The sequence below is a fragment of the Colius striatus genome, chromosome W (assembly GCF_028858725.1).
Source record: "Colius striatus isolate bColStr4 chromosome W, bColStr4.1.hap1, whole genome shotgun sequence".
Classification (NCBI taxonomy): domain Eukaryota; kingdom Metazoa; phylum Chordata; class Aves; order Coliiformes; family Coliidae; genus Colius; species Colius striatus.
In genome coordinates, this window is record NC_084789.1 from 22,276,637 (window position 1) to 22,294,652 (window position 18,016).

An 18,016-nucleotide genomic window follows, 5' to 3' on the forward strand; every position below is an offset into this window, starting at 1 on the left:
ATGTGGGCCTCTATCTGATGATAATCCCAGTGGTACTCCAAAACTAGGTATTATTTCTTTCAACAAAGTTTTCACCACTTCCTTTGCTTGGTTTGTTCTACAAGGGAAGGCTTCTGGCCACCCCGAAAAGGTGCACACATACACCAACAGGTATTTAAGTCCCTGAGCCCTTGGAAGTTCTGAAAAGTCGACCTGCCAATAATCTCCAGGCTCTGGTCCTATTTGTAATTGTCCCAACTGCACCTGTTTCCTTACAATAGGATTATTCTTTAAACAAACTGGGCACATGGCATTCACCCTTTTCGCCAGCGTTAACATTTGGTTGGAAATTATTTCCTTTTTCAAAAATTTTACCAACACCTCTGCTCCCCAATGGCATTTATTGTGTTCGGTCTCTAATATAGACTTCATAACATTTTTGGGCACCACCACTTGTCCCATTGTCGTTACATACCATCTAATTGCATTCTTCTGGGCCTTTAGATATGTCGCCAATTTCTCATCATCGGCAGAATAGCTCGGTTCCCGAATCATATAACGAGAAACAGGGCTCACCTTGGTTGGTATTAAAGCCATCTGAGTCCAAACCTGTCGAGCAGCTTCTTTAGCAGTGATGTCTGCTAGTTCATTCCCTCGATATATCTTTTCTTCTTCTTTACGATGTCCCCTGATGTGCATTACTGCTACCTTTTCTGGTTTATGTACCGCATCCAACAGGGCGAGAACTTCCGATCTATGTTTTATCATAGTCCCTTGTGAGTTTAACAGTCCCCGTTCCTTCCACAAGGCACCATGAACATATACAACTCCAAAGGCATATTTCGAGTCAGTCCATACATTTACCTTCTTTCCAGTACTCAAAATTAATGCCCTGGTAAGTCCAATTATCTCTGCCTTTTGAGCAGATGTCCCAGGGACTAAAGCCTTTGCTTCAATCACTTGTGCAGCTGTGACCACCGCATATCCCGCATACCTGGTTCCATTTTCCACAAAGCTGGATCCATCGGTAAAGAGATCCCAATCTGAATCTTCTAACGGTGTGTCCTTTAGGTCTGCTCGGCTCGCATACACCTGTTCAATTGTTTCTACACAATCATGAACCAGCTCCCCTTCTTCCTGTTTGCTGTGAAGAAATTCTGCTGGGTTGACATGGTTAGTTATCTTAAGTTCCACATCATCTTGTTCTCTTAATATAGCTTGATATTGTAACATTCTGCTGGATGATAACCAGTGACCTTCCCTTTTGTTCCAAGACAGCCAAGACCATATGGGGCACAAAGACCTCCATTTTCCTTCCCAAAGTCAGTTTTCGGGCTTCCTGTATGAGGATCACTGTGGCCGTAACTATCCTCAAGCATGACGGCCAACCAGCACTAACATTGTCCAGTTGTTTTGAAAAATATCCCACTGGGCGTTTCCATGACCCTATTTTCTGGGTCAACACTCCCAGAGCCAGATTCTGCCTTTCATTTACATAAAGCTGAAAATCCTTATTTAAGTCCGGCAACCCTAAGGCAGGTGCTGCTTTCAGAGCTTGTTTTAGCTCCTGAAAGGCTCTTTTCCTTTGTGGACTCCATTCCAATTGGGGCTCCTTCAAAGCCTCATACAAGGGTTTGGCTAACAATCCGAAATTTAGAATCCACAGTCTACACCAAACAATCATTCCTAAAAATGATCTCAGTTCCTGATGATTCCTTGGAAGGGGTATGGCACATATTGCCTCAATTCTGTTTGTGCCCAATCGTCTCTGACCTTGCATTAATTCACATCCCAAATAAAGAACACTCTCTTTGAGGAGCTGGGCCTTTTCCTTAGATACTCGATATCCTGCTTGTCCCAGCATTTTCAGTAAGGCAATTGTAAGCTTCAGGCAAACTTCCTTTTCCTCAGTTGCCAACAGAATATCATCCACATACTGCAAAATCACATAAGAGAATGGAGATTCTCTTACCTGTTCGGTCTTCCATTCCTCCAATTCTTTGGCTAATTGATTTCCGAAAATAGTGGGGCTGTTTTTGAAACCCTGTGGAAGCCGTGTCCATGTCAGTTGCTTCTTCCTTCCCGAATTTGGATCTTCCCATTCAAATGCAAAATACTTCCTACTTGGTAATGTCAGCGGGATGCAGAAGAAGGCATCTTTCAAATCAATTACTGTAAACCATTTAAACCTTTCCGACACAGATGTTAACAGAGTATAAGGGTTAGCAACCACTGGGTGAATGTCCTTTACAATTTCATTTATGGCCCTTAAATCTTGCACTAGCCTATATTTACCATTAGGCTTACTTACAGGAAAAATAGGAGTGTTATACTCAGATTCACATTCCTGTAAAATTCCTTGAATCACAAATTGGGTTATCAGTGGAGCCACTCCTTTCCTAGCCTCCAACTTAATTGGATATTGTCTAACCCTAACCGGCTGGGCTCCTTTTTTTTTTTTTTTTTTTTTTTTTTCCTGTTCTACAACAACAGGCTGGGCAGCTTTTGACTTTCCTGGGGTCCCTGTTTCCCATACCCAGGGTACAACTGCCTGATCTATTTCTTCTGGAATGGGAGTAGGTTCTATTTCCTTTATTACAAAAATTTTCCCAATTTCTTCATTTGGAATCTCCAATTTTACTCTCCCATTTTCAAATATTATTTTCACGTTTAACAAAGACAATAAATCCCTTCCAAACAGGGGCTTGGGACAATTGGGCATATAAAAAAATTGATGATCCAATTCCTTCCCCCCAAATTTCAAATTTAGAGGCTGCAAAAATGGTCTTTCTTCCAGCTGACCCATAGCCCCTACCACCTGTACGGTGGTATCACTTATTGGTCCCAGTCTTTTGTTGAGAACTGAATAAGTAGCTCCTGTATCAACTGTGAATTCCTGTTCTTTACCATTTATTTCTAACCTTACCTTAGCCTAACTACTTCTAACTTTCCATATACAGTAATGCTAACACCTACACGGGATTCTGTCGTGCGCCAGACGTCTCTGCGCGACTTACCGATCGCCCCGACCGCGGTCCCTTTCCCTCTTTCACATACCTTGTCCGCAGGATAGATGGTCGTTGTCTGCTCCCGCAGTGAGCGGCTGGGAGCGGAGTTCCTCCGAAGAAAAAGACTCGGGCCGCGGCTAGGACGTCCGTTCCTCAGTTGCTCTTGCAGTCGAGCAGAGCGCGTCCCATCTGGGGTGCCAAAATGACTTGCGGAATCAGACTCTATAACTCAAAGAGTTATAAAGAAGCTATGTTTATTCGGCGCCGGGTGCACGGGGGATCGCTCCACCACAAACGTGCGCCCCCGACTCGGCAACTTGCTTGACTTATATTTGTTACAAAGTTACAAAATCATATGATGACATTATCCGCCTAGACAAAGACACAACCTGTCCCCGATTTCGCATGTAAATTAGGTCTTTTCTTCCTTTCATTTGCGTGCTGTCTCCCGGTGATGGCCGGTGATGGTCTTTGGGGCCTTGGGAGATGAAGGCTGATAAGTCCTGAGGCTTTCTCACCCCTGATCTTCAGATATCGCTCGGCCCCTTGCAGAACCGGTTTCTGCCCTCAAGGAAGTTGGAGGACCCCGGAGGTATTGTGTGAGGAGATAAGCGTGACCTTTTACAGCTTGTGTGAATTTTGTCCTGTCTGAAAAGTAAGCTTTATACTATTGCAATAAGTTAGTATAAGGTTTATTAGCACATGTTAGTATAAAGCTCTACATCACTAGCTAGTAGGCACACCTGACAGATACAATGTTTGGCTTTTTATTCCCTATCCAGACCGCAAGGTCCCTCCCTCGTTTCCCCATTGATTAGGTACTCCAAGGTTTACAACTCAGGGGATGTCTGATTTTTGTATATTATCACCCATTCCCCACAGTCCTGAGATTTAAAACTCTAGTTAACATTGCAAACAAACAGATAACAGTCTTATGGTCAGTCCACTGATTTACATTACACAGAGGCAGATACCAGTCGGAATTCCTTGTCTTAATTTCCTTCTAATTCTGCAAAAGCAACATCAATATTTCTCACAAATTCCCCTTTTTTTTTTTTTTTTTTTTTACACATTTGTTGCTTTTTGCAATGACTCTTCTAGGTTAGACAACATTATTTCAGTTATTTTTTAACAATAACTCTTCTTGATATTCTTCCTGCTCCTTAAGGAGAAGCATTGTCTCATGGTAGGGAGGCGGGTCTAAGGGCATTTGTTTAGATATCACTGTTTCAATTAATCTTTGTACAAGCCCCCTAACACATGGGATTATACAGCATCCAACTGCCGTTAATATCCCTGCAACTACTATCAGAGAGGTAACCACAAATATTACCATTTCTTTCCATTTCCCAAACCATGATTCCAACCATCCCATAATAGTTATCTATCCCTGAATTCTCAGTCAATTCCTCTGCTAATGTAGTAAGTCCCTGTAATGCTCTCATTATGGTTCCATCTGGTGCTGTATTGTTTGGTATGAAAGTGCAACATTTGTCTCCTAACATTACACAGACCCCTCATTTTTCTGCCAATATCATATCTAGAGCTATTCTGTTCTCCCATGCCATTCTGCTAGTGGCATCTAGTTGTTCTGCGATTCCTCTGATTGCATCTCTGGTATAATTTACAAACCTCTGCTGATTGTAATAAATATAGTTTATCCAATCCACATTCTTATTTATCTTTACCCACCAAAATAGGGAGGATTCAAACCCTGCTGCTATTTGATTTAATGCTTTATATTTATCAGGTACCCCCCTGGGAACTCAAACTGAATCAATATAGATCCTGTCATCAAATGATACCCCCAAATTTCTTTTCATTCTTTTCCCCAAAATACATGATTCTCTTTCAAATGCCAGGGTAAATGGAATGGTCAATTGAACAGGGGCACATGTGCTTTTCCAATTTGGAGGGAGCACGGGTCACAGGATTTTTCCTCCACAATACCACCACATATCTGCCCTGGGGATACTCACAGCAAGAGTAATTTCCTGCTTTATCCTCAGTCACGTTCAGTGACTCAGTGCACATTTCCAGGTCTCCGAGATACCCGGTAGCCCATCCACCCTGTCGTGAGAGACAAGCTGTGTGGTTACCGGTCACTGTAGAGAAAACAGGAGGTACTTTGATGTCTTTACTCTGCAGAGCAGAGAATAACAGTGCTCAAAAGCTCTCTTTTCCCCATGCAGTCTTTTCTTGGTATAGGGCAGTCCTACATCTCGTTCCCTGTGGTTCTTTACTCCATCCTAATGGAAAGGGAACCACTTGTGCAGTAGGTCTTCCTGAGGCACATGCATAGCAATTACTATGATTCAGGCTTTACACTGTATATTTAAACCCATTCAATCCAGGCATTTGCATCTCCATATCCTGCTTCAGTCTCAAATGTTTACGTTAAATTCTTTACTTCAGTTATAGTTACAATCTTTGGGTCATTTGGTGGGTCTCATGGTTTTATTTTAGGTAATTTAGTAGGAGTTGCTATCCTTTGGCTCAGTCCCCTCTTTGATTTCTACACTACAATCCTGAATCCCTTCCATTTATATCTGCTCCAAGTTCATAGGTTCTATTTGACAAGCATTAAACTGTATAGTTTGTGGAGCCTCCCTGTTAGTGAAAGGAAAAAAATTGAACCAAAATGGCGTCAGAAACTGCAGGGTAAAACTAAGGACATTACTTCCCCCCCACGCTATCAGGGTGACCTGGGTTGGGACTTGTTTGGGGTTGTTTGGCTCGTTTGGGCATGTCTGGACATGTTGGGGTTTGTTTTGGTATGGCTGGGGCTTGTATCGAATGGAACTGCTCAGGTGTGCTGGGATTTTCCACTCTCCTTCCCCACACTATTGATGTGCAGATGTGCTGGAATTTTCCGCTCTCCTCCCCTCTCTATATAAACCCTCCCCGCCGCCGGGGCCTCGTGGTCGCCTCCTCTATCTCCTGTGTGAGGTATGAGGTGGCCCGGAGCTCCGAAATAAAGCCACCTCATGCGTTTGCAGCAAGCTGGTCTCTCGTCTTCCTTGGGGTGATCGCCGTCCAGTACTCAGAGCGAAAGTTCCGAATAGGGAGGCTTTCATTAGTTACATTTATCCATAGTTTAACCGAATACTACTTTGTCCCCATGATGCTGTCCCCTGGATTTCCAACAAACAATAGCCCATAATTACAATGATCTCCCTCATTTTCAACAATTAATGACATTTCTGCTACCACCACCTCATCAGTTAGTAACATTATTGAGTGTCCTTGTTTCCATTGGATTCTTATTGCTTCGTTAGTTTAAGACACAAGGGGTTTGTAGTCTGACATATGTGCCACTGTCCATCCTCGAGTGGAGAGTCCCATTAGTCCTCTGAGTCTGATGTAATAAGTCCAGCCTTTTTTTAGCCGTTCTTACTGCTGTCTCAGTGGTCAGTAACACCTGGAACAGGCCTTCCCATTCGGGTTGCAGTTTGGTTCCTTTTCAGGACTTGATCAAGATCTGCCCTTCAGGCTGGATGGTGTGGGCTGCAAACTCAAGAGGTGGTGTTTGGGCCAAAAGCCTTTTTTTTTTTTTCTGAGGAAAGAAAAAATAAAACCCCAGTATCTAATTCTTTTAATAAACATTTTTGGTTTAAAGGGCCTTAGGCCAGGTTCTCTCCTTCCCGGGGGTTATGTTCATCTTTTCCTTCTCACAGTTGTAAGGTTCTGTTTAAAGCATATAATTCACATGTCTGGGCTGACCAGGTATTTGGTGGTTGCCCTGCTTCTTTTGGCTCTTGACTCATTTCTTCAATAATTGCATAGCCATTATGCCTTTTGCCTTGAATTACTCTCAAGGGCCTGTATGTAAAGGTATTTCTTTCAATTCAGGTCACACTGACACTCTATTATATCTTAAACAATTGTGTTCAAAGTTTTCACATGTCATGACTCCCTTCCATAGGGAAGTGGATGGATTAAGGCATGGGCTGGTAATCAAGATTAAAGTTGAGAATGCTGTCTTTTATATCAATATTCTAAAATGGGTTAGCCACCTTTCAGCTTTTTGAGTTCAAATAGTTTTCACTTATTGGGAGGTATTTATTACTAATATCACTCCAAACGTTAGTTTTCTGCTTTCCTCTACTAAGAGGGCAGTGGCAGCTTTTGCCTGTACACATTCTGGTCATTCCCTCAATATGGGATCCAGAAGGTTGGATATGTATGTTCTATTGGTTGTCATTCACCCCCCCATTGTTGAGTTAACACTCCCTTATCTACTGTGACAAACAAAACAAGCGGTTTACCTAAGGATGACAGTGCTAACACAGGAGTGGTGATTACACTTTGTTTTGATTCCTGGATTAGCTTTTCTTCTCCTTCTGTCCAAGTAAAAACATTTGGCTCTTCATTTAGCAATTTTGAATCTAACCCATTTGTTTTCTGTGCATAAAAGTTTACCCACAGAGGGCCATAGTCAGTTAATCACAAACATTTTCTTAATTCCTTTTTGTTTATTTGTTGGCAAGAAGGGCAATTCCACAACTCCCTTTATTCTCTCTGAATTCATTCTGTGTTTCTCTTCACAAATAAAATGTTCAAAATATCTAACTTCCTTTTTGACAGATTGCAATTTGGATTTTGATACTTCTTGCTCTCCTAAAAAGTTTAATAATCAACAAAACAAACAAACAAACAAAAAATCTGTGGCTTCTTTTACCACACTGTTTTCTTTGCCCAAAATTAAAAAGTCAACAATATACTGAAGTAAAATAACATAAGAAGAAGGACTCTCAGATTTATTTGTTCTTATATTCTTTCTTAATCTTAATAACATCAGTTTAAACATAAGGAAACAAAATCTCTCTCCTTTAATTCCCGAGAGTTTTATTTGTTGATAACTTTGTCCCATAGGGTATAAAGTTTAATGAGATTCTGGCAGCTCCCGTGCCAACCAAGAGGATCACCTCTTCTTCCTGGGATCCCACCTTCAGATTTATCAAGGGCTCCCAATGGGACTTCTAATTATGAAACTCCAGAGCTCTCCATTCAGTATCTTCAAAAGACAGTGATGACATCACCTTTTCTTTTTCCTTCGACTTGGGGCATTCTCTCTCAAAGTGCCCCACTTCCCCACACTTAAAACATCCCGCTGGGGAGGAAACATGTACATTGCCTGCCCAGGCTGTCCTTTACCTTCCCCCAACATTTCTTCCCCTGACTCCTTTCGTGCCTCTTTCTTTGTTCCATTCAATACACTCCTGTCTTGCTTCACATTCCAATCACACATATCAAATTTCCAACCCTTATCCGACAAACTCTATCCATTTGCTCAACTTCCATAATCCCAGCCTAAAGTCATTCTGAGGCTAAATTAAAATTTCATCCCACATTCCTGTGAATTATCTTTTCTTTCTCTTCAAACAAAATAAGTTTCACATACATTTCAACATCAACTTTAGATTATACCCTGAACATCAAAAAAAAATAACACACACTGACTTCCTCACACACACATAACATATCAAGGGGTCAAAAACCTTCCACAAAAACTCACTCACTGATTGCAAAACATACAGTGCAGAGACCACTCTGCAGGTGCCTTTAGTTAAGAGCACACATAATTGCTGCAGCTTAATTTTTTTCTTTTTCCTCTAATGTTTATAGTATACAACCTGAACTGCAGCCTTTTTGGCTACAGTCTGATAAGTGTTTAACTTATCAGCAAACAATTTGTTTTGAGATTGCAATATTACAATTTGACTTTACAAATCATATTGTCATTCTATATGAGTGTTTTAGTAACACCTTCTCCTTTTGTTGGAGCTGGTTTCACTATGCTGTTAACAAAATCAATTCCTGTCTTCCCCAGCCCACAAAATCCTTTTCTTTTTCAATAGACAATTTTCATTTTTCTTTTTTTCCTCATTCAGGAACGTTAAGTTGAACTGATACGTTTAGTTTATAAAACAATCCTCTCTGTGACATTACATTTATTTTGTCAAATGACAGGGACAATGAGAAAGACACAGACATCAACAAAAAGACCAGTCCCACTTTACTCTCTACATCAAAATGTCACAGAAAACAAGACAATGCATTCAGCCACCACAAAAAGCCCATTACACTCTGGGCAGCAACAACAAACAAAACAAAATGACAAAACAAAACAACACACGTAATCATTTATATATTATGAAAGTTTTCAGGTGAGCTCACTCGATGTCAATAATTGGATGCTTGGAGGCAACAAAATCTAAGGTCCACAAACACTCATGCTGCCAAAACTTGTTTCCTCATCTCTTTAGACCACATAAAACAACAGTACTGTATCCTGAGTACCCGACACGTCTTCTCAGCTTCCAACATCCTCCCAAAGGACTATCTGGAGGAATGTTCCCAGGACCCTTTTCCTCGTCCCTTTTATTTCCCTCAGGCCTGGCACTTCTATTTCCCATTCTGACTTCCCGAGACTTTTACTGTCACTCTGTGCTTTTGCTTCGTCCTTCTCCATTTGTTTTCCTCGCGGAACAACAGAACCGCGGATCCAGACTCCGCACTCACTTCGTACCTGTGGTACGTCTCAAGCACACACATGCACACAGAAAGTCTCTCAGAATGCCCCATCCAGGTAATACTTAATAGTCAATTTTCTTACCCTGGATACCCGACCACCAAAGTAATACTTAATAGTCACTTTTCTTACCTTGGTCTGTGCACAGAGTTTCCTGGTCGATATGATCATGCCTACTATTCCTATCCCTGTGGTTCACTGGATCTGCCTTCAAAACTTGGTCTCAGGATCCGGTCGGTCTCCTCTGGAACCCCTGTCACGGGACAGTTGAAATCAACGGGACGCGTCTTCCCGTCCTTCAGGGACAGAGGTCCCACAGGAAGACATCTTCATATCCCGGACGAGCCCCCAACTGTGAGAAACAAAACAAGCTTTCTCGCGAAAGACTCAGGTCAGACTCTGCAGTGAAGCACTTTTATTAAGCGTTCTTGCAAGAGCGGGTGTCCTAGCTAGTAGGCACACCTGACAGATACAATGTTTGGCTTTTTATTCCCTATCCAGGCCGCAAGGTCCCTCCCTCGTTTCCCCATTGATTAGGTACTCCAAAGGCTTACAACTTCTACAATCCCCTCAGGGGATGTCTGATACCAGTCGAAATTCCTTGTCTTAATTTCCTTCTAATTCTGCAAAAGCAACATCAATATTTCTCACAATATCAAAATAAAAAACTATATTAAATTCTACAGCAAAGCAGCCTGGTACCAGATGAGGTTATCAAGAACCTGCATAATAGGCTGATGTCTCCAACAAAATAAAGGCAAACTTGGAGAGGGGGAAAAAAGATAACTATCCAACAAAGATTTTTATATCTTTGGTTCTGTTGATTTCTAAACAAAAGCATTCAGCTCCCATTTCTTAATAATGAGACTAAAAGAGTTACATCATGCATGTAGTTCCTATCACCCTTAACTAGCTGTTACCAAAGAGAAGCAAGAAAAAACCTCAAAACCCCACTCTTAATGATCCAAGGGATCCAGCAGTGGCCTGAGCTCTCTCGGGTGTGGCTCCTGACTGGAGTCAAGTTGGGAAGCTATTAGAAATAGATCCTAAAATTAAATCAGAGCTCCTACCCGTTCATGCAAATTTAGCAGGAATGCAAGCTTTTCAGTGTCTCTTATTAGAGCTAAGCATGTTGCCTTTTGTCATAGTCACAGAATGACAAACAGTTAAAATATTTACTAAATCTCTACTTTTAAAATAAATAAATAAGATCAAGGAACTCCATAGTTATGGCTCTTAATTTGTCTTTGTTTCATTTTATCATACCAGGAAAAGTGTGGTGCAAAGAAGCAAGGAGACCAAATTATACTGTAAATAATGATGAGGGAAGATCAGTATATATACACAGCACATGAACAAAATTCTCTTTAGTATTGATTTGAATTTTACATTGCGATAACACAGATACTTAAATTACACAAACCTTTGTAATTGTGCAAATAATTAAGCTTTAGGCAAGACAATGAAATCCTCATTATTTTGTAATACTTGAACTCAAGTTTAATTGCCTTCAGAAATCCTGTGCAATTGCCCTATTTGAGTGATAAAGCACTGAACTGGTCAAAGCCCCAGGATGCCTGATGGGTAAGGGGAGAGGTATGACTTGGAAACTGCAGCAATTCTGCCTTCCCCAGGGGTTGCCAGGAGGTCTTGAAATGAAGAATTAGAGCCCCTACTGAAAAAAAAGCATTAATCAAACTCTAATCTGAAATAGTTAACTTGTAAACTGTGTCTGCTTGTAGAGTGAAACTTTTTGTGTAAGCTTATCTGAAGTTTTAGGGTCCTTGAATACCAAAGGAGCCAGATGTCCCCATGGCAGATAGATAAGCCTGCAAAAAAACCCCAGTTCTACATCTTTCTCAAAGACAAGGAAGAGGAGAGCCAGAAGTTGACCAAAGAATACTGTGAAGACTCAAGGATAAAATAAACAAATACCAGAAGACCCTAATAGACTTAGTATGCATGCAGGACTAGGTGAACACAAATGTAAATGATTTCTTGGAAAACTAGTGAATATCTGAACTACCTCTCAGGAATGTAATGCATAATCATATATCTTCTGTATATATACTTCTCATCTTGTTCCATATGGCATGCGTGTCTGGCAGAAGGATCCCTGTGCATCCAGTGCTGCATTAAAGAATACCTGCTTAATAACAACTCCATTGTTATTGAGTCTTTATTTTGGAATCCTTACATAGTTGCACCTAACTTCCCAATCTCAGTGTAAAATGTTAGAAAGCAAGGGGGTTTGGAAACTCCAACTTTGAATCACTATGCCACTGCTTCAAACTAGAGAATTCTGCATCTATTCCTGTATAACTACCTTGTTTTAGAAACCATCTTGCCCCAGAGGTCTCCTGAGCATGGTCACTCCACTAAGAATGCATTGGTATGGTGCAGCACCCCTAAACAGCCATCCTGCTCAGAGACCCTCTAAATCACATCTATGGGGTCCTTTGCCAGTGAACAGTACTGCCCGAAGCACAACAGCCCAGCAGAACCTGTCCCTCAGATGCTCATCTACTTCATGCTGAGATGGACTCTGCCTGTTTAGATACATTTTGTTGAGCATAACAGGTTCCTGTTCATACCATGCTGCTGGGCAGTGCAACCATTCTGAAGAGATAAGAACAACGACACAGCGTGTAACATTTCTCTTTTTTATTGAGAAATATCCCAGTCTTTCTATCACTTTCAAGTCTCCAACATCCACTCTTTATGCTATTTGTCTCAAGCAACTTCTTACAGCCTTAGCAGTCTCTTAATGTTTAACCTCAGCTCTCTTTCCCAAGTGAAGTATTTTAAGTCAGATCCTTCACCTAAGTGTACTAGGAGGAGATGGTCTAGGAAGCTTCCATCCCTGAATATGTACAAATAAGACCACATTTCTACCTAATGATCAGAAAAGCACAACACTTAAAGAACACGTTACTTTTCCCAAGCTTCAAAGAGATCCATGGACTATGGAGCATGGAAAGAAGACACTTGTCTTGTGCTTGTTGCAGCTGATGCATGATGTTCACTTACAAAGCAGAAATAAAATTCATGTGCTTTTGAAACTGTCTGGTTTAGGCCCATCAAGGAACAAAAGACCACGATTAGTCTCAAGTACCGAAGAGGAAGAGCAGGGAGAGCTTAATTGCCGCTTAAGGTTCAGGACAAAACAGACCAGGCTACTCAGCTTGGGGAAGAAAACAGAAAATAATTTAATGCAACATCAACAAAAACATAACCTTAAAATCCCAAAACATAACAAAAATAAAACAACACAGAGTGGTACAACAATGAAGAGTCCGACCAGCCTTTTTAAGAATACCTTCTTGCCACATCTCCCCTCTTCCCAGGCTCAGAGCCCTGATCCCGGTGTTTTTACCTCCTCCCCCCTGAATGGCTCAGGGGGGCAGGTAGTGGGGGTTTCAGTCAGTCTATTCCCAATAGCTTCTGCCATTTGTCCCTCCTCAGGGCAGGTGGGCTCCGCACCTGTCCTCCCTGCAAGTCTGTGGGGTACCTCACACACACGGCAGCCCTGCACGGGCTGCTCCGACGCGCATTTATCCCAAAGGCTGCAGCTCCTCTCTGCCTCTCGTGTGGGTCTGCTCTGTGACACGCAGGCTCTCCAGCACGGCCTGCTCCATGGCCATCTCCCCACACAGTCCCTCGCCCGTCCGGGCTCACTCACATGGAGCTGCTGGTAACTCAGTTCTGCCATGGGTCTCCATAGGTTGCAGGGGTACAGCTTGTATTCTCGCTACGGCTTGTGGAGGGGTCTCTGGTCTATTGCTTCTCCTTCCGTCCTCCTTCTCTGGCTGAAGTGTCTGCGTGGTCGCCTCCATCTTGTATCACTCTTACACCTGCCAGCACTTCAAATTCCTGTCCCCTAAATAGTGATTGCAGATTGCGCCAGACTGGCCCAGCCGGGCTGGAGGTGGGTCTGAACCCAGGAGCCAGGGGAGAGTCCACAAACTCTTTACTGGGTCTTCACTGCAACCCGCTCCCCCTGTTACTAAGCCAAAAGCTGCTCCTTGCTAAACCAGGACAGAAATCAATCCTTAGTCATTCTCTGTTATACACCAATAGCCAAAGTGATCAAGAATATTCAAATAGCATGTCAAAAAAACCCCAAAACTAGAAAAAAGTCATCTCTTTTTTCTATGATATCTAGCAATGGGACAAGGGGTAATGGGATGAAGCTGGAACACAAAAAGTTCCTTTTAAATATATGAAAAAACGATTTCACTGTGAGGGTGATGGAGCAGTGGAACAGGCTGCCCAGAGGGGTTGTGGAATCTTCTTCCTTGGAGGTCTTCAAGACCCACCTGAACATGTTCCTATGCAACCTGATCTAGGTGGATCTATGGCATTTTAATAACTAATTGTATTACTGCTTTACCCTGGTTGTGTGCCAGAAGGAAAGAAACAGCCTACCTGCATTTTAACCTCCCTAAAATGGATGCTGTTCAAATAAATGAGAATATCTTTTTATCATGGACACAGCTATAGCCAACAGGACAGGAGGAACGTATTGAATTATTATAACTTTACCTGTTTGCCTCCAAAGTGAAAACCAGAATATTGCCTTTATACTGCCAGCTGTAGTTTTCAACCCAACAACACTGTGAAGGGGACACCTTTGGAAATCCCAGCTGCTTAGTCCTTCTCTCACAGCACATGGAGCAAATACAGCTTGTTTCCTTGTCTTTGAGCTGCCGAAAGAGGCACAAGAAAATCACACAACAAATCTTGGCCCCTGCCCTAAGGTAGTTCCCCACATCTTTATCCCTGAATGCTTGCAGCAGAGTCAGTGCTTTTGCTGTGTACAGCAGTCAACCTCCCTCACCCCAGCACAGCTTTCATCTTCAGTCCACGTTGTACTATTAAGGAGAGAAAGTCAATCTAATTTCCCCACTGAATGGCCTTCTTCAGCATTTACAGACTCAGCGGCTTCCAGAAGGCACTTGACCAAATAAACTGCAGGGTCCCTAACACTTTGCTGCTCTTAAGCAATGAAAGAAAGGAAAAAAAATGAACCAAAATGGCGTCAGAAACTGCAGGGTAAAACTGAGGACATTACTCCCCCCCACGCTATCAGGGTGACCTGGGTTGGGGCTTGTTTGGGTTTTGGCTCGTTTGGGTATGTCTGGATATGTTGGGGTTTGTTTTGGTATGGTTGGGGTTTGTATCGAATGGAACTGCGCAGGTGTGCTGGGATTTTCCACTCTCCTTCCCCACACTATTGATGTGCAGATGTGCTGGAATTTTCCGTTCTCCTCCCCTTTTCTATATAAACCCTCCCGCCGGGGCCTCGAGGTCGCCTCCTCTATCTCCGGTGTGAGGTATGAGGTGGCCCGGAGCTCCGAAATAAAGCCACCTCGTGCGTTTGCAGCAAGCTGGTCTCTCGTCTTCCTTGAGGTGATCGCCGTCCGGTACTCAGAGAGAAAGTTCCGAATAGGGAAGCATTCAGCACCATATAATGTTTGAAATGACATAGGCATTCAAAGTGCACATGTAATTTTGGGAATAAATCCTGATCAGCAGTGCATAACTAAGTATAACATTTTTCTCAAAACTTTCTAAAACCAGCAAGAATATCTTCTAGTAATTCAACATGTTCATCCCAGTACAGCAAATAAAAATGATAGTGTGAGGTCATAGAATCGTAAGGGTTGCAAGGGACCTTTAGAGATCATCTAGTCCAACCCCCCTGCAGAAGCAGATCAACCTAGATCAGATCGCATAGGAACATGTCCATGTGGGTCTTGAAGACCTCCAAGGAAGGAGACTCCACAACCTCCCTGGGCAGCTTGTTCCACTGCTCCGTCACCTGAACAGTGAAATATTTTTTTCTTATATTTAAGTGAAACTTTTTGTGTTTCAGTTTCATTCCATTACCCCTTGCTGTGGAGGAGTGGTTAAGGGAGAATGGACATGGACCCCAGGGTATAATGTTGGGCCCCACGGGGCAAGGCAATCTGAGTTCTAGTTATATGAATGTAATGCACAATCAAGACCAGAGTCAGAACCATGGTTAAAACAGTTGCTGTCACGTAGTCAGTGCAGACAGCAGGCCGCTTTCTGCTCCTTCAAGGTCGGGCTGTTTTCAGCTAACGAGCTAATAGCTCAAGGTCGGGCTGTTTTCAGCTAACGAGCTAACAGTCCAAGGTGGAAAACAACTACGGGGGGAAAAACAAGATGGGAAAATGTGAGGGAGCTTGCTTATCGCAGAAACTGCAAGTAGGATGAACATAAGAATGTAATCTATTAGCTGCTGTTGCTGAGCTAGCTTTGAAGCTGCTGGATATAAGTTAGAGCCTGCTCTGAATAAAGGGAAGATTTCTGCTATCACTCACATTGAGTAGGACTGATTTCTTCCCACCCAGCTGAGAATCGGACCCTGGGTTGATCGCCACATGAAGTAGGCTTCGAGCCTGGGTTTTTTCAGGCTTTGTGCCTGGGTTTCAGGCTTCGTGCCTGGGTTTTTCAGGCTTCGTGCCTGGGTTTCAGGCTTTGTGCCTGGGTTTCAGGCTTCGTGCCTGGGTTTCAGGCCTTCGTGCCTGGGTTTTTCAGGCTTCGTGCCTGGGTTTCAGGCTTCGTGCCTGGGTTTCAGGCTTTGTGCCTGGGTTTCAGGCTTTGAGCCTGGGTTTTTCAGGCTTCGTGCCTGGGTTTCAGGCTTCGAGCCTGGGTTTTTCAGGCCAAGAGACGAAAACTTCGCGGCATATGGCGCCCAAACAGGGACCATCACTGGGTGTTACCGGGTAAGGAGCCTGCCTGCGGGGAGCTGAGACTTGAAAATCCGGAGGCAGAGGCAGTCGTCGGAGGAAGCCTGCCGGATCCCAAGCAGAGGTTGCTGTACCCAGGGGAGTGACTACAGGTTGCGGTGAGACGAGGATCCGACAACATGGAAAAGGAGGTAGCACTCTCACTTTTACATCGCTTTTTAGAAAAGCGGGGGGTGGACTTAAAATTGACCAATTTATCTGGTCTACTTGTACATGGTAATTGTAAAGGCTTTTTTAAAGACTCTGAGAAATATTTTGATGAGGAGGAGTGGAGAGCATATGGGACTTGTCTTTGGGACTTGATTATAGATGAAGATAAGACTGCTCGGAAACCGATGAAACCATGGAGAGAAGTAATTAACTGTTTGAAAAAGTATAAGTTGGAAAAGGATTTGGCCGCTGCTGTAACTCAGCGGCTTGATATGCCTGAGACTGTAGCCGAGCCAACAGCTGGACTGTTTGGTATCAGGACTAATTATGTCTCACCTCCGTTTTCTGGTGAGTGGCGAGAAATTGGAAACCTTCTCTGGGAAGCCACTATTAGTGGTGATAAGGACAATAGTAAAATCAGTAAAAATTTAGGTCTCGTTTGGAGAGACGTGCTAAATACTTTAAAAGAAATGCCTGCAGCCCAGGCGTTGACCGTTGCGCCGAGGCTGAAGGAGACAGACAAGGGAACGGACAGGTTCCTGCAGGAAGTATTGAAGAAACTGGAGCGACAAGGGACCATCGAGACACAGCCTGTCGCCACTGAAAGCCAGCCCGGTGCGCAGCCCGTCGCTGAGCGGGGCGTGCTGAGAAAAAAAAAAAAGAAAAGAAAAAAAAAAAAAAAAAAAAAGAGTTCTTCTCTACACAAGAGTTTTTACAAAGTCAGAGAGGCGAAGGGGCTTCGGAGCAGAGCCCCCGCGGGACAGCTGCTTCCCATTCGAGCCCAACCCGCCGAGTTACCCCTGGGACGACTTGCAGGGGAATGCCAAGTGGGCGGAGTCGGGCGGGGGTGCAGCGCAGGATGATCAGAGGAGAGTGGGGGAGCGCGACCCCGTGTTAGACTGGGCACCATCGGGCACGCGAGGGGGGACAAAGAAAACACAGGAGGGACTAATACCGACTGCGCCGCCGGCGCCGGGGACGGCACGGAGTGAGCCAGACCCCCCCCGCCCCTTCCATCCGCAGCCGCCGCCGCGCAGCCGCTTCCCGCGCCCGGTCAGTGTCTCCGGAGCCCCCCCCACACCGCGCGCCGACATCACCGGCCCCAGCCCTCATGGACCGCTGGGCTCGTCCTTTCCATCCTCAGTCCCTTGCCTCAACGAGTGTAAAAACTGTCGGTCGTGATGTTATGCATTTTGCTGTAAATGTGATGATGAATACTGGTTTTCTTACAGTGGAAACTTTCTAAGGTGTTTTAGGTGTCAGGAACAGAACATTTTGACATTGAGAAGCTAAAAGGTGGTTTGTGTTTTAGACTCATTGGTGAAGGATTTTTTTTTTATCAGAAGTAAAAAAAAAAGGATTTTGTCATACTGTTGATGCTTCAAATGATTGTGGTAAATGGTTTTAGGCAATTTCAACAAACCAAGCAAAACATGTGGGTTACACTGGCCAAAGCAATCAATCAGTCTACAATATGTTTATCAATGGCCACTCCAGATAATCCTTTTTCTACCTGTTTGGTGGGAGTTCCATCAGATGTGGCACAATGGCCTATACCAAATGCA

General features: G+C 43.4%; 1 pseudogene; it reads right to left on the reverse strand.

Moving 5' to 3' along the window:
* Positions 1-12,578, reverse strand: part of LOC133628521 (zinc finger protein Aiolos-like) — a 65,793-nt pseudogene extending 53,215 nt beyond the window's left edge.
* Positions 12,579-18,016: the final 5,438 nt, after the last annotated feature.